The sequence below is a fragment of the Vollenhovia emeryi genome, unplaced genomic scaffold (genome assembly GCF_000949405.1).
Source record: "Vollenhovia emeryi isolate VEMERY1.0 unplaced genomic scaffold, V.emery_V1.0 DF939193.1, whole genome shotgun sequence".
Taxonomy (NCBI): Eukaryota; Metazoa; Arthropoda; class Insecta; order Hymenoptera; family Formicidae; genus Vollenhovia; species Vollenhovia emeryi.
Window position 1 is genome coordinate 748,328 of NW_011967173.1, and position 6,601 is coordinate 754,928.

The window sequence follows — 6,601 nt, forward strand, 5'->3', positions numbered from 1 at the left end:
ATAATTATAGAATATCACGAATTGCCTTGAAACATTTATTTAACAATTTTGCATATTAATGATTTTGTTGTTTTACTTATTGACATCTAGGTTTTATTTGCTCGCAATAAATTACAATCCTTCCGACTAGATATCGTTGATATTGAACAGACGGATAATTAGAATTACGTATTTCATATATTACATATCCAATGGATATATAATACGTACAATTACAAAATTGTAAAAAGCTAGTTATCGGTCTAACTTAATCTTATATTCTTATGACCTTATTTCCTTCACATTTTCTCCCATTAACTTTACAAATAATAGATAGAAATCAATAATAGAAATCGTATTTGACCATTGCGTCTATCATCCTGCTCTGTTTAACAAACGTGAAACTTTTCTTACTTAATTTTTTGCAAACAAGCTTGTTTGGAAATGGAAGACACGTCAATTTGGATTACAGAAGTGCGAGCGCACTTTCGATGCACTTCGTTTAGCAAGGAGGATATCTCTGCTTCACATTGTTCCTGTTTATTATATAGTGCTACATTGGCTAAATATTAACATTTTAATATTTTTTATTTAAGACAGAATTTAATAAGAGTACAACAGATTTTTGTTGTTGCATTATCTGAATTGGCGCTACTCTATCGAACTTTTTATAAAATTTGGAAGAATAAAACAGACGTAATGAGAAAATCATAAGACGACTAGGTAATCGATGAAACATAGAAATGACGATGTTTTGAAGTGAAGAATTTAATATTTCTAAACGAAAGCTTCATATTACGATACTTTACATCGAATATATAATAGTATATATAACGTTCATATTGCTGCAAAATTAAACTAGCAAATTAAAAAGAGTGCGATCTTCCGGCATGTAATAAATCTTTTGCGTATCAGTGTTGTAATATAATAACAAATTGGCAATGTACATGCAACGTGTGTCTTTTGTATACATATGCATATTCGAAACTGCACTATTATAACTACTTTCGCCTTATTGTCAGTTTAATAAATCATAAAATTATGTATTCCTAGAAAGAGCCAAAATGTAACAAGAGAACTCAATTAGGTATTCTTAAATGATTATGATATATCTACTTCATGTGTTAATTTCGGATGTTTCACACGTTGATTTCTCTAAAATTAAGACCCAGCTATCTTGACTTAAAATCTGCAAGTGTTTTATTTCATTTGAAACCGCATCCTAATTATATCCTTCAAATGAGTCGTAATTAATCGGATAACATCTAGCGTATTTCGTAATGACGCATCTAACAGTATTACCCAAAGTACTACCGTATTTCATAGGAAAACTTGAAATTCGAAACTAAAAGTTTCCGCAAAATCGAAAGCGATACATTCCAATTATTTATGTTGCGTGCATCCGAGTTTTCTCTGGTTACAAAAGACCGAAGTGCAAATTACAATATATAATTAAATGTTCCTTATCGCGGAAACGTTACTGCAGAGGTGTCAGATGCGTTCAACCATTCGTGAAATATTATCGTACAATCGAAATTCGTTTCTTTGTTCTTACGCCACGCCACTTTAGATTTCTTTCACAGCTCATAAATAATTTTAATACTTCTAACCTTCCATTTAATTCATACATATATTATTATACTCACTTAGCTCTTCAATTATGTATTTATTAGGTCGCAATTTACAACATATCCATTTTCCGTTGTTCCAGAAAGAGTGCTTGTCGACGGATTGATTTTCCTCTCTTGACGTTTCCGTCCGTTACCTGTCGGTAAATTGGAATGACAGCAAAAAAAAAGGACAGGTAAAGCAATTATTTTTCCCTCATGACGAAAGAAGATGATTTGTCTTGGATAGTGGACATTTAATAGCATTATTGCTACATACGTTGTGTATGTATATTTATATATTTTATATATACACATCATCTAACGTACACTTACAATTAATTATTTGTAAATTCTGGAGTCATTATTATAGAATTATTATAGAATCCAATTATTATTCACTATTTATTCGAATTATGAGCAGGGATCAATGATGACAACTTTCATGGAAGTCCGAGGCTCGATTACAGACCTTCTCTTTCATTTCGCCCTATTTACAACGGTTATTATTTCCATGGAAACTCGCAGTTTATACTCTCTTTTTTTCGTTTTGTCGAGCAACACATATAGTGCGAGATATAATGCGAATGCATTTCCGATGCCGATGTAACTTGCGTAACGCGGAAAGACCGACACATATGTGAAGTTTGTTCCACCGGAATTATATTTGAGCTAAATAACGACTGCTGGAGAAAATCGGTGAAGAACAAAACGGTGATGTCGATGTAACTTCTGTGTCGCTCAACGACTTTAATGCTTTTTCGAAAGTGTTACATAAAATGAAAACAGGAAGGAAAAATTTATAGTCAACGGAAAGGGGCAAAAAGCTGTAATTATGATTGTTATACAAATAGGAAAAAATTTAACTAATTGCACATTCAATTAGAGCGTTCGTAATTTATATTACGCACTACTAGCCACTGCAATACGTGGATGGTAAAATAACAATTGTTTTTTAATCGCAAAGAAGGTTTTCTTACGCGGTTTGTTTGTACATCTGACATTTTTGTATTAGAGATTTTAAATTACGGAGAGTAATTACCAACGAGTACTGCTATCTTCGTTGCGCATCTAATATTCTACCGTATAAAAATCATGTTTTCGCACATTACAATGAATATTTTATCTATGAAGGCAATCGTAGGTCGAAAGAAACGAAGCGATGATCTCTCGTTACCGTGCTGAATATTTCTGGTGAGGCCAAGGCCCTTCTTCTTATAAAACCGCGTTCACTTTTGTGCATTACCTTGTGAGTCACCTTCGTGTTTTTTAATTTCTTCTTTGCTTTTAGCATACTTGTCCGATTCGGCTAGCATTAACAAACCATCGATAATTTTGATTATACGCAGACTTTGTAAAACGTTGCCGTTTCGAAACAGATGACTTCATTGATTTCATCAAACTAGGTAATTTGAAGAATCTGTTGCGCCTCATTTCGATGCTAACGAGAAAATATTTTTATGATTTTAAATTGTATATGTATATAGGGTGTCCTGAAATTTGCGAATCAAAATACCATAGCAAGAAAGTCGTCGAAAAAATAAATTAAAAAGTTATTTACCATTTTTCGTTCCGAGCAGTAGTTTTTTTAGATAAAAAGGTTCAAAACAGGCCAATCATACATTACGGTTGAACGGAAACCTGTCCGTGAGTCGCGCGTCGATAGTGTTAATTTTATCTAAAAAAACCACTGCTCGGAACGAAAAATGGTAAATAACTTTTTAATTTATTTTTTCGACGACTTTCTTGCTATGGTATTTTGATTCGCGAATTTCAGGACACCCTGTGTATATAAATATATAAATATATACACACGCACGCGATAATCACATTTTAATATATATTTAAAAAATTAATAATATTGAAAACCTAAAGGAGTGTTAGAATAGCACAAAAGTAAGAGTAGAAAATGTGTGTACTAAATGATATAAATATTTAAAAAAATGTTTAATTTGTCTTAATAAATCTTTTTGAAAGAAACAGCTATCAACGTTCCAATGAAAGATATTTCAGTCATTTTACATGCCCGCAGATATATCATTACATTCTTTGATAAATGCTGCAGTCACAGGTATAAATGGGTGTAATCTCGTAAAAAGAGAACTTTAATGCAGAACGTTTACGAACATATCATGGCCACTAACGCTCTCCCTGAGTCAGTTAATTCTAAATATAATGGAATTGGTTGAAGGAATTTTTTAGGCCGAACATTTGTTACGTCGTAGTCTCAGATATTAATTACGATTGGGAAGGTTCTCACTTCGCCTTTATTATTTCACGATATCGCACGTTTCACCTTTCGCATGCGGTCTCACGAGCGCTGTTATGATATTTTTGATTGTTGGTCCGGAAACGGATTCTCCCGTCAGCAGTGAAAGTGTGATGCGGCACGATTTTGTTCTCTGCGAACCGGAGATTGTAACGGCAGGCAATCCTGAGCTTAGCACAATCAAGCGAAGCTTTGCGACATGTTTCATAAATCGTTTGACTAAAGGGAATAACAATGAACGAATTTCTCTCCCTCCTTTCCCACGTTGCAAATGAATTTCTCTCCCTCCTTTCTCACGTTATCTTCTGTCTCGTTAAAAGACACCTTTCATAAATACAATACAATAACATGATCCATTTCGTCACGTGGAAATCGGAAATTAGAGAAGAATAATTCTCTACAACGATAATATATCTCTCGCGGTAAGGAAAAGTTGTTGCGCTTTGACAGTACCGGCCTTAAGGCGGGGCGCGGTAGGGCGGTCGCCCAGGGCGCCAAATCTGTAGGGGCGCCGCTGCCTGGTTTCACCTAGTTTGAGAGAGATTCCCTAAAATATAAAAACAAAATGGGGTTCGTTCGATATTATTACCCTCTTTTCTTTCGCAAGAATTTCGAGCCCTTGAATTTGAATGGGCGCCACGATAATCTTGCTCAGGGCGCCAATGTTGTTAAAACCGGCACTGCACTTTGATCTAAGCTGGACCTAGCTAGTATCATCACAGGTGTCTTCCTCGCAGCCTCATCTCGCGCGCTACCATCTTTCTTTCATTTCGCGGACTCAGCACGCGTCCAATCATTCAGCAATCTGTCCATGTATAAGCGGCTATCGTCGTCCGAAAGAATAGCTTGTAGCGCGAATGTTGTTAACCTTGCCGTTACCGAGATTTGCATAAAAGCGGTGCCCCATTCGATCGCGGGCCCGGGTTCACATGCGAACCGTATTCTGTACGCTACTCGATTGCATCTAAAATACAAGTTTCATGCATTACACGTGACACACGCTTGTACGACGCTAGACGCCGGTACAGTATTTTTTATCGTCCGGGGTAAAAGTGAAAATGATCATTGATTGGCACAACGGTGCAAAGGTTTCTCTCGCGAACGGATGTTTCGACGTTCTTACCGTTCGTTCGATCCTTCGAATCGATTACGTCGTATTTGCGAAAGGGTGAAAAGAGCGGTCATTGAGCTTCGCGTTTTTCACCTGTATTTCTGCAAGAATCATTATTGCTGAAATGAATAATGAGTCTGCGTGATTACACGGGTTGGCTTGCAGCAAAGTGAAATTAACGTTGTCGATCTATTTTTGTCAGCTCACTTCAATACTAGTTTGGACATGCGGCACTTATGCTTAAAATAGTAACAGGATGGCGAAAATGTTGATTTCGCTTAAAGCGTTTGACGTCATCCAAGCATTTGTGACAGACATATGTATGTCATTTAAATACGATGCCGTAATGTAATTTATATGTATAAGTACAAACGTACGAATATACATATGTATATACATACACGTATAAAATCTCAAGTGTTAACTCATTGCAAAAGTCGCATTAAATGAATATTTCTTCTGTCTCTACAAATTTTTTAATGACATATAAAATTTGTATTGATCTTATTAACGCATAATAAAGCGCTAATTATCATGTTTTAGTAGTTATTAATAATGTGCCTGATTAACATAAATCATAAATTTTATTCTGAGAAAACATTCTATATTTTACGATGTCGTGACAGACAGAAATGAACAGAAGTAGTTTTTCGTGCATTTAATGTACGAATAATATTGTTTGCGTTATCCTATAATCAAGTAAATGTTCTGTCGTTTAAAACAACAAATTTTTTGGGACACGTTTTTAGGAGGGGGGGATTTTAAAAGCGTCGATGAACTTGAAATCGTTGGACGATGACGGCGATTTTACCGACAGCTATCTTATTAAGACAAGGCTGTGAAACAGAGACTTCGATTAGCGTTAAGGCTTTGGTGAACGTTCACCAGACGGAGACACCTTTATCTGCATCAATAATATTGTAAATTTTAATTGCTATCTGACAAATCTTAATGATATACTCATGTTACTTTCGTTTTTTACTATCCCCTCGATAGATTCATGAAACATGTGTCGTTAAAAGAAAGGCCGACTATTTTGTTCTAGCCGGGCGTCATTTTCGAGGTGCGGCGAATGTTTCATTAAATTGAATCGTGGAATTGTTGACAAATCTGAGGGCCTTTCACTTATTTTTAGCGATGATCTAGGCAGGCGTCAATGGAGTTCTCCAAAGGAAACAGCCGATGCATATTGGCCAGGAGTTAAGAGCGGTCTGATTGTAGTCTGGATGTAGTCTAGATAGAATAGACCGCGCAAGTCGCAGTGATCGATGGGAATGAAAGGTAAATGGCGACTAATGACGGCGGTGATAAGTTCACGTGGATTCCGAAACCAGTTTTTACTTCATTGCTGGCTGATTCGACTTCCTCTCCGAGTGGCGATTTATCTGTATCTTTCACTAAGTTTCATTTTTTTTCCCAATTTACCAATTGTTCGCCATTAATAAACGACTGTAGCATACAAAACCGTATAAACATTTTGTTTCGCCACTTTACTTATTGAAATATCAATACGCGGATTTGCGAAACTGTAATTTAATATGAAAAAAACAAATACTTGGAACAAATACTCACATACTAAATTACAAATTACAATTACTGAATCTTTTCGATGTAAATATATACAGGGTGGGCCAT